Source organism: Cyprinus carpio, chromosome B23, assembly GCF_018340385.1.
Source record: "Cyprinus carpio isolate SPL01 chromosome B23, ASM1834038v1, whole genome shotgun sequence".
NCBI lineage: Eukaryota > Metazoa > Chordata > Actinopteri > Cypriniformes > Cyprinidae > Cyprinus > Cyprinus carpio.
Window position 1 is genome coordinate 8,218,020 of NC_056619.1, and position 25,809 is coordinate 8,243,828.

General features: G+C 36.2%; 1 pseudogene; it reads right to left on the reverse strand.

Moving 5' to 3' along the window:
- The window catches only part of LOC109068014, a 68,291-nt pseudogene that overhangs the window by 16,754 nt on the left and 25,728 nt on the right, over positions 1-25,809 (reverse strand).

Sequence of the window (25,809 nt, forward strand, 5' to 3'; positions counted from 1 at the left end):
ACCGCAGAAAAACATCAATACACTCCTTTTTTATGACTGGTCTGATCCCCTGTCAATCAAACTCCAGGTGAAGAGTCAATTGCACCTTTTGGTCATTCACTAACCATCAACTCCTCTTCTGTGTAAACTGAAAGCACACTTCAGAATCTCGGCATTAGATATACTGTAGGTTATCCAGGTGCTTTTTGCCTATTATATGTATTAAAACTATGAGTTTATCTTCTATTATATAACAGGGAAGCAGGCATATTCAGACACCAAGATGGTGTTTCCTCTCAAAGTTGTAAAGTCCAGGTTCAGAAAGTAAAAGTCCTCTTCAGTATTTTGTTCCAATCACCTGGATTTGCTAATTAGCAGTTTTTCAGCCAGGAGGTAGAACTAATTAGTGAAATCAGCTGGTTGAGTTCATGAGTCGAATAAACATATGGCAGGACTTTTACTTTCTGACCCCTGGAATTTACACCTCTGGTTCCTCCAAGAACAGAAATCTTAAAAACCAATCCCTCTCCCCTTCAAGTATGTGAGCTGTATAATAATACATTTAGCCACTGAAAGACAGGAACTTTGAAAATATATGGGACAACTTACGGTTGAGTCCAATGTCATGATAGGTGAGAATGACCGGTCTGTTGCCTTTAGGAGTCCCTCTCAAAGTCACATGAAGGACACCGTGAGGAGTCTCAATGTCATGCTCCTGCAACCAATCAGAAGATGACATGTGAATTAATAACAGAAGTGCAAAGGTGTCAACTGTTTGAGCATAGAGCTGTTTGAAATCATTCCTGCAGTGTCTGCATTAAAACACAGACTGAAAGGTTTACATGAGTGGCCTTTAAACTCATTCCTTGTAAGGAAATATCTGCTCTTCCAGTCAAATAGCATCTCTAAATCGGGTAATAATTAACTCAAAGGTTTCTTTTAGCCTGTTTCCAAAAAAACTGAAGGTCAACGTCTGATTCAAACACCCCCTTGTGTTTTGCTGTGGTGTAGGTTTTGGCCTACCCTTGATGATGTTTGTTGTTCCACATCACCACAACAACCACAGCATTAGGCCTATAAGTCAAAGTAAAAATCTGAAATGGACAGCTCAGCTACAAGACGACACAAACAGGATGAGGCTTGAACCACAAGAATGAGGTGAGAGGCTAACAGCACTACTCAAGGACTCCTAAGGCCAGAAGAGCAGCAGGTCCGGCTCTAATCTCATTCCACACACAGCATGAGGACCAAAAGAACCAAACGCAGCTCTGACCGGCACTGGAGGAGACGGACACTGTTCTGATGCAAACCTGCAGACTCCACACACTTACATAAACACATGGCTATAGTGACCTTAACCAAAGATGCATCATGCATGTTTGTATATATAAGAAAAAAAACCCATCTCTCTCTACACAAGTAATGTAGTGTAGAATAGTGATGTCTTAAGCAGAAGATCTAGAAACCATACTAGCAGCTGACACCTGAAGCAAACCACACAGCACCCACTAAAGGTAGCAGATTTAAAAATAGACGAGGCGGTTATGTTTGTGTGCACACATATTGCTCTCCCTGATCTCATGTTAGGTGACTGCTGTGTGATGTCTAGATGCACCGTTCAAACAGTCTCCAGAAACAGGTGTTTCTACAGTGCTGCCATTTCTACACTGGACGTGAGCGACACACTATGACATGACAAAACGTGTTCACTCCCCTTTATAATCAAAGCGGTCTACGATGGAAACAGCCGTTGCAATGCTCCATCAGTTGGAAGACACCCAGTTTCTATTTGACGTTGCACAACTGCTTGTCCATCTGAAATAAAATGGTTTTGTCTGAAAAAAGCATTTGTGAACTGACGACTATGCATTTTTTATATTTTCGTTGTGATGCTAAATGCTTATTGCTTCTGGTCGATTAATTCATGGTCGGTAACATTTTGTAAAGGTTCTTATGCTCACTGAGGCTGAATTTATTTGATCAAATATAGATAGTAACAGTAAAAACACTAATATTCCAAAATATTATAATGAAAAAAAAAAAAAGATTTATTCCTTTGATGCAAAGCTGAATTTTCTGCATCATTACTCCAGTCTCAAGTGTCATATGATCCTTCAGAATTTCTTATTATTATCATCAATGCTGAAAACAGAAAACATTTTTTCCAGGATAATTTGCATAGAAAATTCTAAAGAATAGGACTATTCTGAAATGGAAATCTTTTGCAACATAATGTCTTTACTGCCACTTTTAATCGATTTAAAGCATCCTTTCTAAATAAAAGTATTTATTAACAAAAACAAAATGTATGCATGCAATACAAACATTGTATAAAATTGTTTTGCTACTTGAAACTATAGTTTATCAAACAGGAAAGTCACTTTTTTGTATAACCAAGAAAATTAAAATCACAAAAGTACTTAAAACAGCAACAGTATAATCACATCTGACACTGCATGGTCAATTGCTATTGGTCTTTTTCCTCTTAATCCAAGAACCTAGCAACAATAAGACTCCGTTACCAAGACAACACCACACCACAGCAGCCAACCAGCAGCAGCAGGACAGAAATGGAAAAGCAGGCAGCGCAGATCAAGCTAAAGGTAGATGTGCCTGAGGGCAGCTCAGAAACGAGTCAGGGCTCTGTCAGAGACCGCGGTAATCTGATAGGGATGGAAGAAAGAGAACAAGGTGAACTTGATAAAGAGGCTGGCAGCAGTAAAAAGTTCAAATCTCATCCAAACACAAGTACCTGTCTTCTGTTTGTCTGTAAACAGCAGAGACAAAAGCAGCTATTAAGAAGAAGTTACTACACCTGCGCAGTGCGCACATCCTGCAAGACATTTTTTAAAGGTCTGTTCAAAAGTAAAACAGTAAGGATGTGATTTAAAGCATTCAAGTAAGAAATGTCGTCTTCTATAGATGTTATTCAGTCCAGAGCAGTAAGTAATTCTCTGCTTTTATTTTATTCTTTTGGTCATATTAATAGCATAGACAGCAGTATAGGTACTGTATACAGGGTTCCCACACATTGGTTAACTTCAAATTCAAGGAGCTTTCAAGGACTTTCCAATTCCAATACCCTCAAATTCAAGACTTGGACACTTTTCAAGTGAGAGCAAGGTTGCATCGTGTTACCTTGTAAGATACATTGTTACAGTTTTCATGTGTCAAACACAACTGTGCAAAAAAGCTTTTTTTTTTTTTTTTTGCATTTATTTTTTGCCCATATGACAGAGATCTGATACTCTATTTGTCATATTTCTGTTTTGCATAAAACTGAAGAATATTCAGTACATCCTGTATTCTAAAATGATCTGATATTTACTTTTGCATTAGGGTTGCCAACTTCAGAAAATTAAAATATGATGCAACTGTGATTCCTTACAGGAAAATAAGGGACAGAATAAGGGACGCTCAAAATATTTGTTTTGTACCACACAGAGTATGTTATTCCATGTCTACAGTTAAGTATGTGTATAAAAGGTGTATAAAATGTTCTCAGAAATAATCACATTTGTTTTGCTTCACCTATGTACAATTATTCTAAAAAATAAAGTTCAGTGTCATACAAAAAATGTCACGCGTGTTATACAAAAAGCATCCTGAATAAATTTTACCATATTAAGCTATTCGGAGTGGTTGGCAACCCTATTTTGCATGAATTTTACTGAAAAGAGCTTTGGCTCATGTAACCAGAAGTTTAAATATATATGAATATGCTTTTAAGTTTTTCTTGGCTCATGGGTTTACATTATCTTAACAAGCAAAGCAATTCAACATTAATTTCACGGTGTGTCTGTAAAACTATGAAGTACCATCCTAGTAGTTTCGTGTGCATGTGAACGTCATGGCAACATACAACACAAAGTACCTTATGCGGGGAAACACTTAACGTAACTCATAAATGCATGCATCTAACGTAAATCAATCAAGCGTAGGCATATTAGGCCACGAAGTGTTGGTGACATTAGCGGACCGGAGGGAATAATATGGATATTTTTTTCTAACTCTGGAAGAGCCTTCCTGATAATGTTCGGGGTTCAGACACACTTCCTCTGTTTAAATCTAGATTAAAAACTCATCTCTTTGGCCAAGCATTCAAATAATGCATCTCATAATCTTGTACTGCAGTTATATCTGATCAAATGTGAATTATTATTATTATCATTATTTAGCTTGGGTTAATTTTACTCGGCTGGAACAGCAGCTACGCTAATTATGTCTCTATTTGTTTCTCTGTTTCTGCCACGAGATTGACATCCCGTGGTAACTAGGATTGACACAAGCTCCAGTCTGGATCCAGAACACCTGAGAAGAGATGATGCCAACCCCTCAGAGGACCTCAAATGATGCTAACCCAGAGACAACATACAGAACTACCACATTTTGATATAATTTTGATTGCATCATATAATAATTGCTGTTAATAGTGTTCGTCTGTTTGATTAAGTTTTTCATTGATTTCTCCGAACATTTCTGCCGTATGCACATAAACTGACAGTCACCACTGATAAACTACTACTAAATATTGTAGAAACTTATTTTTCTGTAAAGTTGCTTTGCAACGATCTGTATTGTAAAAAGCGCTATACAAATAAACTTGAATTAAATTGAATTAGACTACTGTATTTTACACAGCATATTTTTATCATTACTTTTATGCAGTTTGCAGATTTTGATTTGCATATAGATTACAATGCATAAACAGCTATACATGACTGTTAGATTATTGTTTGCTGGCTGAAATACAGGAAAGAATGATCATAATTATAATAATTATTATTATTATTATCTGAAGAAGACAGATTTGTGATGTCAGGCGAAAGCAAAGTTGCTGAAAATGTAGAGCATTATAAAAAAAATGCAGCTTATTTATAACATGCACAACAAAAACCTGGAATGTGTGTAAAGTAAATTAATTATATTATATATGCATTATGAATTACATATGCTATACCACAACACATGTACATTATGAGTGGTAGTAATAGTAACACTTTACAATACGGTCTCATTTGTTAATCTAATATGTATTTGTTTATGTATTAAATGCTGAACTAAGATTAATAAATGGTGTATGAGTATTGTTTGTTAACTAATATAACTAATGCCAACAAATGAAACCTCACTGTAAAGTGTTACATTATTAATGTTAATCACCATTTCTTTACATTTATGTATTTCTTCATTGTATGCATTTGGCAGATTCATTTGGTTCACGCCATTCAATAATAATAATAATAATAAAAATAATAATAATAATTATTATTATTATTATTATTATTATTATTATCATTATCATCAGCAGCAACAAGAGGGAGTGCAATTTACATAAAGGCACAAATTCTTTTTGGAAAATCCTTGCTCCCTCTTTTAAAGACATCGCTACCCAAAGGTTTGGATGTGCGACACATACTAAAATGCACCATAAATTATACATAGTGCATCAACACCACCAGTGATAAAATAATCTTTAAAGCTCTGCCTCCACCCAACAGAGTGAGCATCATACAGCATGCTTCACTGTCATCACCCTAACACACACACACACTCATAGGCCTCCCTTTGACACTTACAGACACCTGAAAGCGCATGACGGCGCACACATATATAAACCACTATCAGACAAAAGGCAGGTAACGCCCATCCTTCACCCACACTACCTACGACACGACTCAAACTCCATCAGCACTCAGGCACAGATGTGAGAGCGTGAGCAGATCACGTCTGCAAAGTTCCCGCTGCTGCTTCGGAGGGAAAGCAACAGGCTACTCAGACACAAAACACAGTCTTTCTGTTAACACTCACCACACTGCTCACTGCACAGGAAACCTGGTTGATGTCCAGCACTGCCGTCATGTTTCATCCAGCGATCACAGAACAGACGTTTCTCCTGTTCCCACTTCTCACTCTCCTCAGAGAGAGGGGCGGTGGCACGAGGCAAGGGAGGGCACAGCCGCGATTAACAGAAGCAAGACCGACGGCTTTGAACACCCACCAATAACAAATAAAAGCCTTTTCCCCTCTCAATAGAAGCCAACGTTGGTAAAATGGGAGTATAAAAGAGAGATCCAAAGCAAAGCAGACGTGTAAATGCCTGGAGAGTGTGTTTGAGAGAGAGGAGGGCACTCAAGCTGCTCTAATTGGATTTACAGGGTCAGGTGGAGGGGGTGGGGTGTGTAAATCTCTGCTTTTGTTTCGGTGGGTGAGTTGATAAGGGTGATTATTGGGAAATGTGATTAATAGAAGTGGATAAATCCATCCTAAAGTGAATGCAACATGCGGTAACATCCAAGTTGATGTTGCCATAGTGACAAACATGGACAAGTCCATGTGGTGACAAAACATGCATTTATATTTCCAAATGTCTCTGCTATTGTGGTTCAAGATATAAACTGTGAAAGGAAAGGATATTTCAGGCTCTGCCGTGGGAAATGGGATCGTCTGCAACAGTGCAGTTTTGTAATCCTAAACTTAACCTCTTCTGATTTTCCTGTCCGGAGAGCACAGCCTGGCTGCAGCGCTGGGGAACTGTGAGGAGGAAAAAGGAAGCGGTGCTTTCAATTTAACCAAGACAAGATGAGAAGGTGATACTACAGAGCTGAATATCTCAAGCATATCTGTTCTGCTGTTGGATAACCTCAGAGATTGTGCATTAGTATACAAAGCCATTTCTGGCTTGCATCGAGGGCTTACAATGACATTGTAGGCACAATATCCCTCTCTACAACGACAAAAGTTTCCAACACATTTAGGTAAATGATAATTTTAAAGTTTGACATGTGGAACAGATTACTTCTGACTAGTGTGGAAGCGCCCTTGTGAAAATAATGTGCACCTGAGTGTACTTCAAATCTTAAAGTACATAAATTTTTTTTTTTTTTTAAATGCTTGAAAATCAAAGTTAGAGAAAGTTACTTTTTAAAGTAATGCATTACAATATTGCGTTACTCCATGAAAAAATAATTAATTGTATTACTCAGTTACTCTTTATGGAAAGTAGTGCAAGTTATTTTTGTGTTACTTTTTGTAATCTGGGCTGGGCTTGCTTATTTGTTTTTTCTTTCTTTCTTTTTTTTTTTTTAAATAACAAAAAACCCAAAAGTTGTTATTTTTTGGCAACTATAAAGGCCCTCTCACACCAAAAGTGAAATTAATAAGCCTCAGGCTGAAGAGAGTGCGTCTGTCTTTGCATCTTACTCCCAAATTCTCTCAATATGATGACAGGAGAGGTGTCAACGAAAAAAGGAAAAACAAAGTAACTTGTAATAAAAAAAACAAAAAATAACTCAGATGTTTAACTGTAAATGTTAAAGTAATGAGTTACTTTAGTAGATTTACTTTAGCTTAACAGACATAAGCACACATGTAAGTGCAATGTGCACTTTAAGTTTTACTTGAAAGTACACTGTGCATTTTAATTCATGTTTTAATCTTCTGTCATACTTTAAAGTAGTACACATATTTTGATGTGTTGACTACCATTCTAAACCAATTCGTATGTTAAATGTAATATATTTGAAATATACTAAATGACAACAGTGTTAAAAAATGTGTAATTAGAAATTCAGCAATTACATTAAAGTGTATTTTAGTTCATCAAATACTTGCCACTACATTTAACCATTTTTCAAAGATAAGTGTAATTAAAAAAATATATAAAGATAACTTTAAAAAGCACTCTAAAGTTTCATTTAATGTCAATGTAAACTATATTCTATTTTCATTTAACTGCAATCAACATGCAATTAAAGTGTTCACACTTCAGTATATTCTTTTTAAAAGTGCTCTTTTTAGTTTTTTACAAGGGCTTTTTAAAAATGGCAAACCGTGTAATCAAGTCTTGATGAGTCAAACATTTGTCTTGGCCAGAAAAAGCTGCCAAGTGAACAAGAATCTCCAAACATGAAGTGACCAACAAGTTTTTATGTGCCATTTATGGATGAGTAAATCTGAGCCTCCAAATAAGTCTCCTGAATGGCAAACACGCCCAGTTTGTATGTCTGAAATGGATGAGTACAGCTTATCTCTCAGATATAATGCAGAAATTAAGCAGACTATACAGGTATCTATTGAAGCCCGGTTCTTCTGCCAAAAAAAAAAAAAAAATGTTTTCTTCATGTTACTACCCAAGAAACACCTTTCTCCATCTCTAATGTTCAGATTGTACGATTTGTTGCCTAGAAACAGCATTCATACCATTGCCAAAAACATTCTGCAACCATACTGTGGATCAGAATCATGAAAGAAATTAATGGCATGAAAGCAATTAAGGGTAAAAAGAACACGAGTGTGCTCTACTCTGATTACGAGAACTGTCCGTGAACAGGGAATGATGGGTCACTGTGAGGACGACAACACAGATGAGCCTTAAATGAAACAGAGGGAGGGAAGATGACAGGGAGAGTGTGTAAGTAAATGTGAAGGGTGTAATCTCATTCCCAGCTCTCACAGAATAATGCTGCTCTTACCATTCAACAAGAAAGTCATCCTGGCTTCACACCCAGTCATCTGTGTTAGATAGACATATGCAACCACATCTGATACTGCTGCTGTTTGACGAAGGATTTAGTCTGATTAGAGACAGAAAACTGACCGTAACACAACTAGGAAGATTTAGATATTATCAATCATTCATATATTCAGTGTTAATTGTAACCTGACGTGGAAACACTGAAGTGTTCACAGCATCATACAAACGTAAAGCTACAGGCAAGGTAAACTTGACCTAGATCACATCAGATTGTGCACATCGCAATTCAACAACAAAACAAGACAAATGGTTTGTAAAATGGGTCATCTCAGATCATTAGTGTCATGCAACAATGCTGATAGTCACCAGATAAGAACAGCATAACAGAGATGAAGCTGTGTACGTGAACCTATTCATGTTCTTTGCAAAAAGTAAAACTATACGTGTACAGTATATACACACATACAGTGCCTTGCGAAAGTATTCATACCCCTTCGTTGTTGTTTTTTTCACGTTTTGTTGCTGTCTTATGTTAAATTGCTTTAAATTACTTTTTTTCACATTAATATACACTCCATATACCATAATGTCAAAGCAAAAACAATTTTCACAACTTAAATCCCAGATTGGTGGAGTGTTGCAGTGGTGTTTGTCCTTCTGTAGGTTTCTCCTATCTCCATATATGATCATGGAGCTCAACTAGAGTCCATCTTGTTCTTGGTCTCCACTAGGCATGGGCCAGTATGAGATTTTGATGGTATGATAACCTTAAGCAAAAATATCAAGGTTTCATGATATCACGGTATTGTTGTTACAGCTCTGAATGTGTTATTTTTAAATGACTGGGGGTTGTTTCCACTGGACACAATATATTTTGTTTTTGAGCAACATACAGAATATTAGGAACAGTAGAATTACTCTTGGTATGTTGTTATTTTAAGTAAGAAGGAGTTATATCTTTATTTAAAATAAATCTGTAATTAGTCACCAATTTTAGTTATATAATTCATATACATATCATTTATATCATTTCATATCATTTAGTTATATAATAATAATCATACGCATAATTTGATTAAATAATAACCCAATTTGAAGCAAAAACGGAATGTTCTGACAAGCGTGAAATTAAACTACATGAATGAAACAAACAGCAGAAGCTCTGAATGAGATGCATATTTACTCTCTGACAGCAGGAGGCGCCAGATACAGTGTTTCCTTGGTTACCTCTTTAAACAAAGAAACTGCTTTAATATGAACTATACAGAGACGAGAGGAAAAGAAAATACCACGTAAACTTTTGAGAAGACAGTCAGCTTCCCTCGGAAACACATTCACATAAACCCCCAAATCAATATTGAGCACTTTCTTCCAATAGTGCATCATGAACAGTGAGTGATCTGCCTGCTACAGTATTTTTCTCTGTGTGTCCGTCTTCAGCGTCTCTGGCCTGTGTTAACGGGCGTTAACAGACTTCATATTTTCACATAAATGACATTTTGGAAAATGATTGCATTGGAACGCAGTTTGTGCAAGTCCAGAACAGAGAGTTGCAGTAAGGCAAAAAATGGCTGGTTGCTGATTGCGTAACAGCCATAGTATATTTCGGCCGTCCGCGCACCATCGGCATTACGTTATTTTGGTCATCAAGAGTGCTCATTGACAGCCGTGCACCCCGTGGTACTGCGCATGTGTCGAGCTCATCCGTCTACCCTCATCTGCGGTTGAGTAAACTTTTGAAAGCTGTGCGCGAGACGGAAAGAAACGCTGAATGTGAAGTGTACCTGGGCCTTGAGTTCGGTCATCCTACACACACACACACACACACACACACACACACGTGACTGACCGCTCGCTCGCACCAACAGGAGGAGGAGGGGTCAGTGTTACTCTCTACACTGCACTCAGTCTGAGGGATTCCTACTCTTTCAGTCTCTGAGGAGACATGGAGAACAGCGCATACCGCAGGAGCGGTATAATGGAAAATATTAGTGGTTTTGAAACCGTGAAATTTTCAAATCGCGGTAAACCTTGAAACCGGTAATCGGCCCATGCCTAGTCTCTACTAGCCAAAGCCCTTCTCCATCAATTGCTCAGTTTGGCCTGGAGGCCAGCTCTAGGAAGAGTCCAGGTTCTTCTTCCATTCAGGATAATGGAGGGTACATGCTTCTGTAAACCTTTAATGCAGCAGAATTTTTTTCTGAACTCTTCCCCAGATGTGTGGCTTGACACAATCCTGTTTCTGAGCTCTACAGGCAGTTCTTTTGACCTCAGGGCTTGGTTTTTGCTCTGATATGCCTTTTCAGCTGTTAGACCTTTTATTAAAAGATGCACACCTTTCCAAATCATACCCATTCATTTGAATTTGCCACAGGTTAACTTCACTTGAGGTGTAGTAACATCTACAAGCAGCATGAATGCTCCTGAGCTACATTTCAACTGTCCCAGATAACATTGAGTACTTATGCAATGGAATTAAGTTTTTTGTATTTTTGTTTTTTGTAAAAACCTGACGCTAAAAAAATCATGCAAAATATATAAAAGTATATTTTATTTAGTTTTCTTATTCTTTTTATTTACATTTTATTTAAATGTCAGAGTCTGAAACTTATGGCAGTTTTTATTTGTTAATCATTAAAATCATATCACATTCTGTGATGCACAATGTTCGAACTGTCTGAACTATAAAAACTGACAAAAAGCATGTGAACTGCTACAAAAGCCATGAGGATCCCAAGCACACAAAAATAAGACCTGCATAGTAATGTTGAAGTTATCTATTATATAAGTGGCAGTAAGATTCTTCCCTGATCTTTGAACATACCTACCGTTAATAAATATGAGCATAACCCAGAAACACAGGTTAACCCTTGACATTTTAGATGGTGTAACCTTGTCCTAGGATGCACCTGAGGTTCTGATGGATGAGAGAGTGGGTGAAGGGGAACAAGGATTTCCCTGCGATTGCAATGTGTGAAGAAAGCCCCCCGTGCAGCGGCCCACGCGTGTACACCCCAGCACTGGAACACACCCCTGATCAGTCTAACTGCACGCAAGCGCGTGTGCTTGAGAGCGGCCACATCAAGCAGCAGGTGTATCCTGCCACAGCAGCAGTTGAGGATGCTCCAAATCTGCTACGCTTTCAGAGATGAGAGAGGCAGAGGGTTTTGATCTCAGATATTAAAATGTCAGCTCTGTCTCAACACTGTCTGACAACTATCAAAAATGTTAAAAGGGAATTCAATACACCTCACGACCCACAGAGGGCAGTGTGTATCTCCACAATCCTGTCTAACTGCTTCACAAAAATGTCTATTGAGCAAAGCATACTTGGAAACACAACAATTTGTTAATATTAGGTTTTGTTAACATTAGTTAATTCAATAGTTATGAAAAAAGAATATAAAAAAGAAAAACTTAAAAATATGGATGAAAGACTACTTGGTGCTGATAGAAATTCTGATCCTGAATACGGACTGGCCAAAATCTATATCATACTAAAATACACAGTACTGATTTAAATCATACTAATATAATAACACAGTACTGATATTATATATATATATATATATATAGTAGTATATATATATATTATATATAGATATCAATATATATAATATATAACAGTAGTCAAAGTTGAAGTCCTCAAAAAGTTGCTAAGACAAGAACACATTTTGGTTTTAGGCCAACGTTGATGAAAGGTTTTGAACCACAATTGTTGACTACTGTATACACATTTATATATTTATACACACATGCACACACACACACACACTAGTTTTGATATTTATGTTAGTGCTGCGTATTTTAGCATGATATTGATTTTGGCCAGTCTGTATTCAAGGTATAAATATATATATATTAAACTATATATTAAACGTCAAGAGACTATATCTTGTGATGAAGTAGGGCTGCTTAATCATAATCAAGTTTATTTTGGTCAATACTGAGATTGCAATTATATATAAAAATAAATCAATAAAATCTGATTAAATCATGCAACCCTAAAAGGAAGTAAAAGTGTTATGATGAAAATGTACAAAAAATAAATAAAATATGAAGGAGACAAATTATGTAGTAACTGTGAAAAAAGGCAGGAAGTGCAGTCTAACACACTTTATATCACCAGCTTTGTGAATTACATAAGTGCTGCAAGAGATTAACTCTGTAACCTGTAAACATGTTTTTGTGTTTACAAGCATTAGAGAGTAAAAACATTTGCATACAGCAAATTTGATGGTAATGAGAGTAAATGGTCATCCCTTGTGTCAGTCCTTTTCCGGCAGAGTGAGCGTCACGCCTGAATAAATACATCTGCTGCCCCGTGTGCTATCTGACCCAATGCCAAACAGAGCCAATGCTGCACCATCACACTTCAATCAGCCAGACACAGAGAGAGAAGAACAAGCCTGCATAGTTAATAACACTGCCAGAAGACCAAAGAGCATAATTTAGCTAAAGTTGCTCATTTAATAAAAAAAATAAAATTCTGAAACATACAGAACAAACCAAACCGAGATAAACAACCATCAAACGTAATGTTTTTTTTTTTTTTTTTTTTTGTGGGGGGAAGAACAGCTTGACTGTTATATGTATTTACACTGCCCTCTGCAGGAGGAGCCCAACAGGTGTCAGCTTACATCATCCACACACCGTCACCATAGCAACTGCTCAGCCTAATGACATTAGCATACCGAGAACTATAAACGCTAAAAAAAATAGTAATGTCATCAGGCATCATGGGGCTTCAAGGAACCATTCCGGCTGGACTGTTTATTCAGTTGTTTGTTTTGTTTATTGATTTAGTTTATTTAGTTCGTTTGTTTGTTTGTTTTCTTTCTCCCTTTGCAGGAGTTCAGAGACGGTACATTATGTAATAGTTCAAGTCATCCTGTTGCATAGTTACCAAAAGAAATGAAGGAGAAAAAAAAACAACTTTTACACTGCAACACAGAAGACAAACGGCACATGTAGAATCACTGTAGTTCATGACTCTATTCACCCATCTCTTGTTTATACTTGATTTGTGTGACTACTAACACATTCATCTTCCTCTCAGGTGTGTGAATGTGTGAATGTGATGTAATTCTCGCCTGAGACGCTGATCCATTCAACCAGCTGACAATCCTGCAGACCGAGGATACATTTAAACCTGTGAACACTGGTATGATCCTAGATCCTCACATTTCGATAAATTACCGTGTAATTTACAGCACTCCAAAAATACTTTAAATGAGCTTCACTAAAGGGTACAGACCAAACCCCAGATAAATGAGCCTCTTTAATACTTCAGGAGCTGAAGACCTGAACTCTGAGACTGAACTGTGAAGGGGAATTACTATAGGTGTACAGACTATACATTTTAATTGTCTTTTCATGCAAAAAGAACATTCTTAATATGGAAATACACAAAAAGGGTTTTATTTTGTATTGTGACTATTATTTCAGTTAATAAATTGTTAAAAAGAACATAAAATGTATTATTTCTGTAAAATAATAACTAAAAAAGGTTTACCAGAAAAAAAATAAAAATAAAAGTACAATAAGTAAATATTTAAATTAGAACATAATAAATAAAATTAAATAATTTAAATAAATATAAAATTGTTTTATGAGCAAAATGTCACAAGGAAAACTAATATACACTGCCATTCAAATGTTTGGTATCAGTATTTTATTTATTTATTTTTTTAAAGAAATTAATACTTTCATTCAGCAAGGATGTGTTAAATTGATATAAAGTGGAAGACATCCCATTAAAAAAAAAGATTTTTATTTTGAATATGCTGTTCTTTTTATCTTTTATTAATCGAAGAATCCTGAAAAAAGTATCAAAAAAAAAACAAACAATTAAGCAGCACAAGTGTTTCCAACACTGATAATAAATCAGCATATTGATAAATCAGAATGATTCCTGAAGGATCATGCGACACTGAAGACTGGAGTAATGGCTGATGAAAATTAACAGGAATAAATTATATTTTAATGTATAATAAAACAGAAAACTGTCGTTTTAAATTATAATAATATTTCACAATATTACTGTTTTTTTCCCTATTTTTGATCAAATAAATGCAGACTTGAGCAAAAGATCTTGCTGATTCCAAACTTTTGACAGTAAACTTTTTGGCAGTAAATATTATTTAACATGTTTTCTGAAAACTGACTGTTTTCTGGAATCTACAAGACACTGTGGAAAATCGAATTAGTTAAATCTAAGCAAAATAACTTATGCCTGTGACACCTCCTCTCAAAGAGGGACACTTTTAAATGTCTTGAGAATTTCCTCATGTCCCTTAATAGGACTTTCTTTTTCCTGGCTGAAATTGGGCTACAACTGCCCTAAACCTGCTGAGGATCAGATGTCAATCTGATCAGGTCTGAGACAACGGAGAATGGACAGGACACTGAATAATGAAGAGCTGGTGAGCAGCACTGACAGCAATGTGCTGTGGTCTGGAAAAGACAGGATCACACTTACACTTGTAGAGCCTACGGCAGAAGAGCAAACACAATCGACTGTAGGACTGGGGATTGAATCAGATGTCCCGATTTGATTCGATTTCAATTCGCAAGCTCTTGATTTTTTGATAACATTCAATATAGTCTTATATACAAATGCCAGAATAATGATAAGATTCACATTAATCAGATCTTGTTTTAAATGTTTGCTGAAATAAATACCAGAAAAGATAGATTCCCGGCTTTTGAGAATCAATATCGAATCTATGTCATTTTAAAATACGATTAATCGAAAAATAAATGTTTTTTGCCCAGCCCTAATTGACCGAAATGGGCCGTTAAATGTGCTGAAAGCATAATAAAAATAAAATTACATGTATAAATCACTGATTGACTGCCACTGGAGAAAATACCAATAAAAAAAAAAGAATGAAATGAGGAGACATAATAGTGGAATAAAAGTATGATAATGAAGTGTGCTTACATCCCCGAGTCAAATCTTGCTATTCAGCAAATAATTAGGGCTGTTCCGAATACCATTTTTTGACACTTCAGTAGTAATTAACACTGAATATTCGAAGCTTCGGAGGGAGGGGCTGAACATATTCTTCTCTCAACACCGTGTCTACACCGGACTCTGCGCTGGCGTGGCGTGGCGTGACAAATTCCCGACAGTAAACTGCTACGTTCTATTTATGATGTACTGACACAAACTTCAAATGATTTTCAACGGTTGCTTTGTCGCATCCAGTGTAGACATACTTAAGCTGTTGCGGCGTGACATGACAACTGTCGAGTCCAGTGTAGACACAGTGTAATAAAGGCAGGAATCTCTGTGTGTCCGTTCAGAATTAATAAACTTTTAATAAACTACAGAACAGCGTGAGCCGGAAGCGGCGCTCCTAATGTGGGCAGGGCTTATATGCTCCGAGAATGAATACTGCACTAGTGATACAAAACACACAGGTCTGTTAAGAGCAATACTTCTAATATAGACAAATTATTATTAGGCTGGGCTACTGTACATTTTTTATGACTGCCGTATATGCAAGTGTTTTCCAAGCAAATTAAGTGCACGTTTTTATCATGTGTAAAATTACTGATTAAGATGGCGGATAAAAGCAGCTCGTTTTTGTTTTTGTTTTTTTACACCAACAATATAATATACAGTATAAGTGTACTACTTACAGAACGCGGGTGATTTATCAAACATGATATGCTGTTGAGGTAGGCCAGTTTCAAACCACATATCTGGCACACTGTCTTTGTCTTGTCCTCACTCATTTTAAAGTGCTCCCACACAGCTGAGGTCTGCATTTTTGTCTTCTCTTTCTGATGAACTGAATCATGACATTCATAACGTTCACTCATGGGCAATTCATATTCAAGCGCGAATGAGAACCGTTTCGCGGGGGATGCCAGGTGTTCGAAAAAAAGAAAAAGAATATTCAAATCTCAAAATTGAAAATCGAATGCCAACCCACTGAACGAATATTCAAATAATCGAATATTCTGGTCCAGCCCTACAAATAACACAGTTGTGTACAAGACTTGCTCTCCTCCAGCTCAACTCACCACCCACAAACCCTCCCACACATCCACAGCACAACAAAGAGACACCAGAGTGAATCTCACTGCACCACCGTGAAGTACAGGTCAAGGAACCTTCACCATCACACAGCACTGGGAAATAAATCAGCGGCACAGGAAGAGTCAATTAATGACTGCGGGTGAACGCTTCAGGAGGTCATATGCAGTACATACAGGCCTAATGACCACCAGAGACTCTTACCTGACAATCAAAGTCCTGGAAGTTCTGTCCATTCTGTGTGGAAAGAGAGAGAAAGAGATCAGCTGAAAGGATTAAGCATGTGATGTTAAAATACCAGGTCATGCAAGACACATTGACCCACGTTATACCTGGCACTGACCACTTAATTATATTCTGTTAAAGAAAGGACAAATTACAGTGCTGCGAGATGATTCACCTCCTGCCTTAATTGTTGTGCCTGAGTTTGCATGTATGAGTTACCCAAAGTTAATTAAATTTTTTTTGAACAGTTTACTTTATAAAATAAATTATATATTATTATAAATTAAATGTATCATTTTTTTAATATTTTAAAATCAAAGCTACTTTGCATGTTAATTCCAGAGGGGGCATGTTTTGTAATATGCTGTAGCTTTTGGGACTGAATTCTGAAGAATTTAATTCTGTAAATAACTGAACTTTGTATGTACAGAATAGTGCTGTCAAACGATTAATCACATCCAAAATAAAAGTTTTTGTTTACATAATACATGTATGTGTGCTAGGCATATTTATTATGTATATATAAATACACACACATATGCATGTACTGTATATATTTCAGAAAAAATGTATATATTTAAATAGAAATTTTAAATAAATTTATGAATATAAATATGACATGGAAATATTTCTAAATATTTACTGCATGTGTGTGTTATTTATATAAAATATATTTATTATATAATATAATATATTATATGATATATAAATATATATATACATGGATATATATTTTCTATTCTAATATATATATATATACTAATGCATTTTGTGTATATTTATATATATAAATAATATATATATATATATATATACACACACAGAACACACACATATTATGCAAACAAAACAATTTATTTTGTAAGTGATTAATTGCGATTATCATTTGACAGCACTAGTATAGAATGGGACTGGCAGAACATGACGTGCATATAAATAGAATTGTAACTCCCTCCATAATCTAAAATGAATTAGGAGTATGCAGATGTTTTTAATTCAACAGAGCATGGAGGACATTTGGAGGACAGATTTTAGTTACAAATAGGACCAAAGTTTCTATTTATTTCTTCTAAACTGAACAACACTGTTGGTCAAGCAGTGGAGTGACCACCAGGAGGAGTCACAAAAATCACATGGTCTTTTAAGAGAAGGAAACATTTTCAAAACATCTTTTTATAGAGCAGATTTGTTTGGTGGGTAGTGTTGTAGCGGTCCACAACCTACCTGAATAAAACTGATGTGTTTTTCCTCGGAGTATGAGCTGTATTTTCTTATTTATCATATTAATATATAAAAGCCTGATGTATCAATTATGATGCTCAAGAAAAAAGAAAAAAATACATGCAAATTTTTTCAAGTTTCAATAAACCATTACAAATTAAAATAAATAAATAAATAACAACAACTATTTTTCATATGTCAGGCTTTACAGAGCCTTATTGAGCAAACATGAGGAGGTATGCATACTTTATATAGTACACACATGAATACGCTCTTGTTCTTGAGGACTTTCTAACAGCTGCTCATTTCAGGCTCTGTTTGATACTGGTTTAGGCTGTGAGATTAGGACCTGATGACATTATACATCATCTCTCTGATCTCACTGCTCTGGTACAGCTCGGTATGCAAGGGTAACGGGCCCTGAGACGAGCACCTTGAGGAGCCCGGGATCGAGTCAGAGTGAGAGAACTGGAGTGAGGGGGCTTCAGTCTGGCTGTGAAGGCCCGGAGGGCATTTTATGCCATAAAAGCACAGTTTGGCCAATTAAAACTACCAATTAGAACATGGATTAAATTATATCACGCAATCATCAAACCAATCCTACTGTACAGGAGTGAAATTTGGGGACCAATATTAAAATTTGAAAACTGGGATAAAAGTTTAATAGAAAGAACACAATTCGAATTTGCCAAAAACATCCTAAGGGTAAACAGAAGCACTTCTAATAATGCCTGTAGGGCTGAACTGGGCTTATACCCCTTACACACTGAAATTAAAAAAAGAGCTGTTCAATTCTGGCATCACCTGACTCAATCTGACACTGAATCTGTTCAATATAAAGCCCTTCTTGCCAATAAATCCCCCACAGTGTCTCATCCTCTAAATACACTTGTGCTTCAACTAATGAAGGAAACTCAAGCTGAATCTGGCTCCATCCACAACCTCAACATTCATAAACAAATTGACAAAAATCTGAAGTATAATTATGATGAAATATTAAAAAATGAACTTGACCTCCAAACCAAACTCCAGTGTTATTCGGCCCTAAAGAGAACCACAAAATTGGCAAATTACTTATCAATCAAGCAATTAAAAGAAAGACAAATCCTTTCAAAATATCGACTCAGCGATCATGATTTGGAAATAGAGATAAGTAGACATAAAAAATCCTGGATACCCAGAGAACAGCAACTGTGCAAACACTGTGAGCTGAATCAAATAGAGGATGAGAAACACTTCCTTCTTGTCTGCCCCAAATGCACCACTACAAGGGAAAAATTCATTCCACAATTTGAAGCACTGAATTGTTCATTTTTGACTCTAAATGACTCGGAGAAACTACACTATATACTTGGAGAGAATGAGATGGCAGTCAAAGTAGCTGCAAAATATTTATACACGATACACACCATACGAAATGGCTAATTTATTGTATTCAACTGCTTTATTTGATATTCTTAATTGTATATAATTATAATTAATATTATTAATATTAGAAATATTATCTGCTGTTGTTATTTTTATTGTATTGTATTGATTTATTTCCTTTTACTTTGATGATGCTATCATATTTTATTCTGTATTTAAATGCTTTGGCAATACTGAAACTCAAATGTCATGCCAATAAAGCAACTTGAACTTGAACTGGAGTGGAGGGGTGAGATGTAGTTAAAGACAGAGAGGGGCAGCACTGGCGTTCACAACCAGACGAATATGTGCGAACTCACCTTGTCTGTCAAGAGGGGTTTGATCTCAGTCAACTGCACATCCTGTAACTCATCCATCCTCAAACCTGACAGCTGGCCGTCACTACAGAGAGAGAGAGAGAGAGAGACAGGACAGACATGGATTAGTACATCATCACAGTCAGCATTGACTTATTGACCAACAGGGAACATGGCTCAGCATGCCAAATGCTCATGAATACAGAATTACAGTAAACAGGGCACAGAGAGAGAGAGAGAGAGAATATTGATGTTTAACATCCCGCCTAACAACCGCCACCAAACCCCCATTGTCCTTGTTAACTGAATTCAGATGAGCTCATGTTTAATTCATGGTTTAACTCTCTGTGGCCATTCTGAAGGTCAATGCATGAAATTGTTTTAGGAAGGGCATTGTGTAGGCTTTTGTCACCCTTATAATGGCACTGTGTGACTTACTGAAGCTTGGTGTTGCTGAAATAAAGGCTTTGTGTCGCCTGAGCTGCTCTCCATCCGCGATCAAATGTGCTACTGCATTTTAGGGCAGAACGCAAGCATGCAAATGCAGTTATGAATGTTTGGCCAACACATTAAAAGCACACAGTCCCTTTGGGCATACTTAAAGACATGAGACAACATCAGAAACTGATTTTACTGCTGTAACGTGACTCATTTCCTAGTAAAACAGGATTTTCAATAAGAAAAAAAAACATGTTAGGTATCCACTGGGAATTAATTGGGTTATGAAAAGTGGGCAAATCCTACTAGAATGGGCCATTACAGCTTATATATTGTATATTAGGGTTGAGAATATAATGTGTTTAGACACATTTTGAAAGGCAACAGCACACAGTTTGAATTTACATACTACTGTTTGAAAGTTTGGGGTCTGTTTTTAACAGTTTTTAAAATGTTTCTTGAGCAGCAAATCACCATATCAGAATGATTTCTGAAGAATCATGTGACACTGAAGACTGGAGTAATGCTGAACATTCAGCTTTACATCATAGGAATAAATTACATTTTAAGATATATTCAAATAGAAAACAGTTATTTTGAATTATATTAATATTTCACAACATTATTGTTTTAACTATTTTTAATATAAAGTGAAATAAAGTTTCGCATTAGAGACTTCTTTCAAAAACATTACATCAATCAATCAAACTCCAAACTTTGGTAGTGTGGAATGTTTTTCTGTCTTTTTAGACCTGAAACCACCCAATCATCTTCCCTTCTTGTAAGACTGTGTGCTTTGAGACAAAGGGAGGGACTTGCTGCCCCAAGACAGTGTTAATGTTCTGTACAGCTTGTGCTACAATGTCCAGGTGTCTGCTTCTCCGTTTAAAGGCTTTGGCCACCTGTAATGACTTGGCATTCAGTAAAATCTCTCTGCTGCCCTAAATCACATGCATGCCAGGTCATGTGGACTAATTTTGCCTACAGTAAGTTGCCCTGGACCTTGACTGACTGTCAATGGTGGTGAGGATGCGAGAAGAGAGGATGTAAGGTGAACACTGGGCTGCAGCTGGCATCTGCGGGAGGGCTGACAAGTGTTGACAAGGTCACAGTCAGAGACAGAGGGCCATGTGTGTGTGTTAGATGGATTAGTGGAGTTACTCAGAGGGAAAATGTCGATCTGTCACAGTGTGTAGGGTCAGTGAACTGTCAAAGACTTAGTGAGACAAGAGAGACAGCCTTACGCTTATAAGTTTCTAATTTTATTTTTTGATATTCTTCAGTGCTTTACCATTATGGCTTTCTGAGAACAGGATAAACACATCTAGCATCTCCTCCTGAATCGATGGAAACAGAGTGTACTATTTTGGGAGGAGAGCTGCCAGATGAGCTGCTTCAGAGCTTCTCAAAGAACAATCAGAGCACTGACTGTTCTTATCCAACAAATAATTTTCCTGTGAAATGTAACAAAATGTGCTCTGTTAATTGTGTTTGTTATAGAACATGCCAATAGTAATATTTCATTTGAATATGAATGGCAGAGTGCTGGAGCATTTGTATTAAAATTACATTCACTAAATGTAATAAAAAAAATTGAGAATCAAACCAAGAAACGAATCGAATCGGGACATCTGAATCGATACCCAGCCCTACTACTCTGTACAAGAAGCAAGCACAGTTTGCTATTTAGGATTGTACGTTAGCATGGAGTCACTAACTTTAACATTAGCTAGTTTTAGCCAGAGATACCTTGCTGAAGCACAGGATGACATTAACGTTCTGCTTGAGCACATGAAAATGGTAACTTAATGAGACTATGACAACTTGAAAATTTTATTTTTTTTGTCTTCATTGGGATTGAGGGTGAATGCTTAGGGATATTTTGTTCTGTTTTGTTTGGGTTTAGTATATAGAATAAAATAAATTTCATTGCCCATCCTATCAGGATCAGTGGTCGACCGATATATCGCCAAGGCCATCGGCCGATAAGTTTTATTGCTTGGCCGATGTGTTTGAGGCGAGCACACAGTGCTCACATTCTCTTGTTTACTGTCGTTGTTAAAAGTTCTGTCTAATACGGATAGAAGTCTGTCTAATAATCTGATAGAGCAGTTAAACAAAGGAATTAATGTATACAGAAAGTATTATAACTATTGCTTTTATATTATTAGTAATAGAAAGGCAAACATTATAATACTCTCTCGTTCGCCGTCAGCATTAAGCAAATACGCATTTATATAATTTAAACAAATCTTTGAATGGCTAATGAACATTTAATGTCACAAACCTTGCAAACTTAGCTGAATCCAACTGTGAGATCTTGTGAAGTGTGCATTTTTATCCAGCATGATCGCGTGTTCTCTGTGTGACGGTCGGTCCGTGTGAATTGAATGCTTTAAACTTTAAACTTGTGTTTTCAAATTATGCTGCGCTTTATGCATTTGTCCACTGTCATGTCATTTTCTCTGTGTGCTGTATGTAAAATCAGTGTTACCCTGGCATTATTTTAAAAATATGATTCCCAATGCACACAAACTTCCCAGAATACTGAGTGCCCTGTTGGTTACAGTGTTCACTTCCTTTTTAATTATATTTTTAAGTATTTATTCATTTGTGAAAAATATTTTGTCATCTACAGTATAAGTATGTTTATTTTACAATTTTTTTTATCCATTGCCAAATAATTTCAAATTTCTTAAATATGAATAATAATAATAAAAAATAATTATATCCACTTTGTGTCAGCTATCAGCCCCCCTGCTTTCCAAGATATCGGCTGTCAAAAAAACAATATCGGTCGACCACTACTCAGGGTACCTGATATCAGTATTACAAGGACCCCAGGCACATAGTTTTTCCTTTTTTGAATCATAAACCCCATAAAAACGATGTGAGCTTGTGATCTTCCAAGATCAGTAAAATCATGTAACGTGACTTTTTAAAATGGGACGTGCTTGATTTATTGAAGTATGTTAGATTTATTCATGTTTTTAAAAGTGTGAAAGAGAACTTGGGCTTCTTCAGGAGGATTTCTGTGTAATTTATGCGTTCAGACAAAGAACAGGACATGGACATGTAAATTTATCTTTTAGCTCAAGGTGTGCACTTAAATGGTCAAATACACGCAAAAATGTGTTAAAATGTGCCGCTTTGTGATTATTCATGTAAACCTTTGTCAGTCACGTAATAAATTAATGTAAAGAGAAAATATATATAAATCTTTAAATAAAATCCCTCATATAAAGTTTTGGTCATATGGCCCACTCATAATAGTGTTAAATAATCGTGATTACAATACGGACCGAAATAATTGTGATTATGATTTTTGCCATAATCGAGCAGCCATAATCTATAGAGAGTGAAATGTCTACTTTCAAATAAATCAATTCAAATGGAATACAAATTCTCAGATTATGTAATTCGTATGAAACATGCTTACATGCGCGTCCACTAGTGTGAAGATGACGAGTCAGTGTCACCGACTTAATCTCTTAAGCCGAAAACAAAGAAAGCACTAGTTTATCAAATTATTGAAATGTTAATGCAGTCTCCTTACTGTTTTTCCCTGACACATTCATAATCATTACATTTGCCGGTTTGCTGTGGCAAGCTTTATGCGTGTACTTGAGTGCTTATTAGGCTATGTAGGAAATTAAAGGCTCATTTTAATTATTTAAATGGTTTATTAATATATGTGCGATTAGTCGACTAATGCTTCAAATGAATGACTACTTTTGTGGGCAGCTTAACAAAATTCTATCAAAATACCCAGTTGGTTAAGTGAATGTAAACTGTTTTTTTTTTTTTTTTTTTTATAAAAAAAAAAAAGATTAAAAAAAAAAAAAAATACAACTGACAACGCAACAGCCAAAATTATGACAAAACGGTTAAATTTATTTTCTAGATCATTTCAAATCTCTACATAAAACTTACATTTCTAAAATATTTTCATGTATATCCTGCAATAATGAGAGAGCACAAAGGTCTGTACAAGTATTACACATTAAGCTTGTTAGACTAAATCCATTACAACTACCAGAGCGTCTTCCATCTTTATCCAGCAGTACAGTGACAGTGACTGTGCTGGAGCTGGTGCTCAGCAGGAGTAAATGCATGGGTCAGACAGGATGGAAAATCTTGCAACAGTGTGACTACTAAACCTGTACATTTTATATGGGTGCACATGTAACTTCTCTAGGATCTATTTTATTCCAGCTAATTTGGATTCATTTGCTGTGTGTGAAACGCTAATTACAGGCCGTTGGTGAATGTGTGTGGGTTCAGGTCTTAGAAAACAACTGAAGGGCTCCTTTCTTGCTTAACTGCTCGACTCGCGCCTCTCTGAACACATCACGTAATCAGTGGAAAGAAAAAATAACCTTCCTTTCTTCTCTTTCATTCAAGAGCCTTCCAGTCCTTACCATTCCAACTGTAATTTACTCTTATAATTAGTAATGACGTTATAGGACTGTGAAGTAGAGAGATAATTGCAAACTTGTGAGTTGCTTCAAAGAGACAGTGGGTAGTTCTTATAAAACATGAGGAAAATTGTAATGATAGTTAAGAGAAATCATGAACCAACTGTTCGGAGGCTCTCTGGTTTCTAATTTTAAATGTTGTTTTATGAGCTACATGAACTAAAAGGTCATTGGCCCCAATTATCAGCACTGTGAACAATTACGTTAAAACGCCACAATTATCACTTTGTGAAACCTCTATTATGACCAAAGCGCTGGTCTCTTTCCATTAATTTCAGTCTTGTCTGAAATCCATTTGCACTTGAGATGGAAACAGCATAACTTTATTTTGTAGATGAACAGCTCGAAAGTAAAGATGGCATTTCAAACTGAGATTGAGGCAGTACGTTATGATTCACGTCATGTCATATACAGTCAGTGTGCCTGTGATTATGCCCTGATGCTGTGAAATGGCTGCGATTTTATTAAATAAAACTGTATGTGCTGTGTGTTTCAGAGTGACACGCGGCATTGTGTTCACTTGCGCACCTTCAGCTCATGATTTGTTATTTGGCAGTAAATGCAGGGGCCTTGATTTCTGTGATCCAAAAAATGTAATTATTAAAAAACACGGACGGAATCACAGAATCCAGTCATAAAAATGGAATTTATTATATATTGCGATATGTCACAGAATTCGGTAAAATTTGTATGGATATATGAAAAGTAGGTCAGTACACTTAAAACAAAACACAATATACTGTACTAGTGTCAGTAAATATTAAGCTGCAAATATACCATTCAAACAGGCAGGTTCTGCATGTCTTTGTGAAAGAATGGTGCAGAAGCACAGTTTCATTTATGTATGTATCGTGAGACAGGACTGCACTGAATTTCTCCGCAGCAGAATTTAGTAAAACAACTGCTTATTAAACACTGCATACTATAGGGCCATTTCTAACTACTGGCAGAACAGGGAGTTGACCTCTGCATTATGAAGGGCCTCCATAACTGTACCACAGTACTATACAGGTAATGGCAAATGTTTCATGTTTACATTGGGCACTCCCCACCAGGTACAATATTCTGATTGTCTGCATTTTTTTTTTTCAGCCCATAAATAATAATGTACTTATTCTAATAAATTTATATTGTAATGTACTCATACTAATATATATAAAAAAAAAAAAAAAAATTAACATTGCTGGTAGGTTATCATCGCACAAATTAACTAGAGGT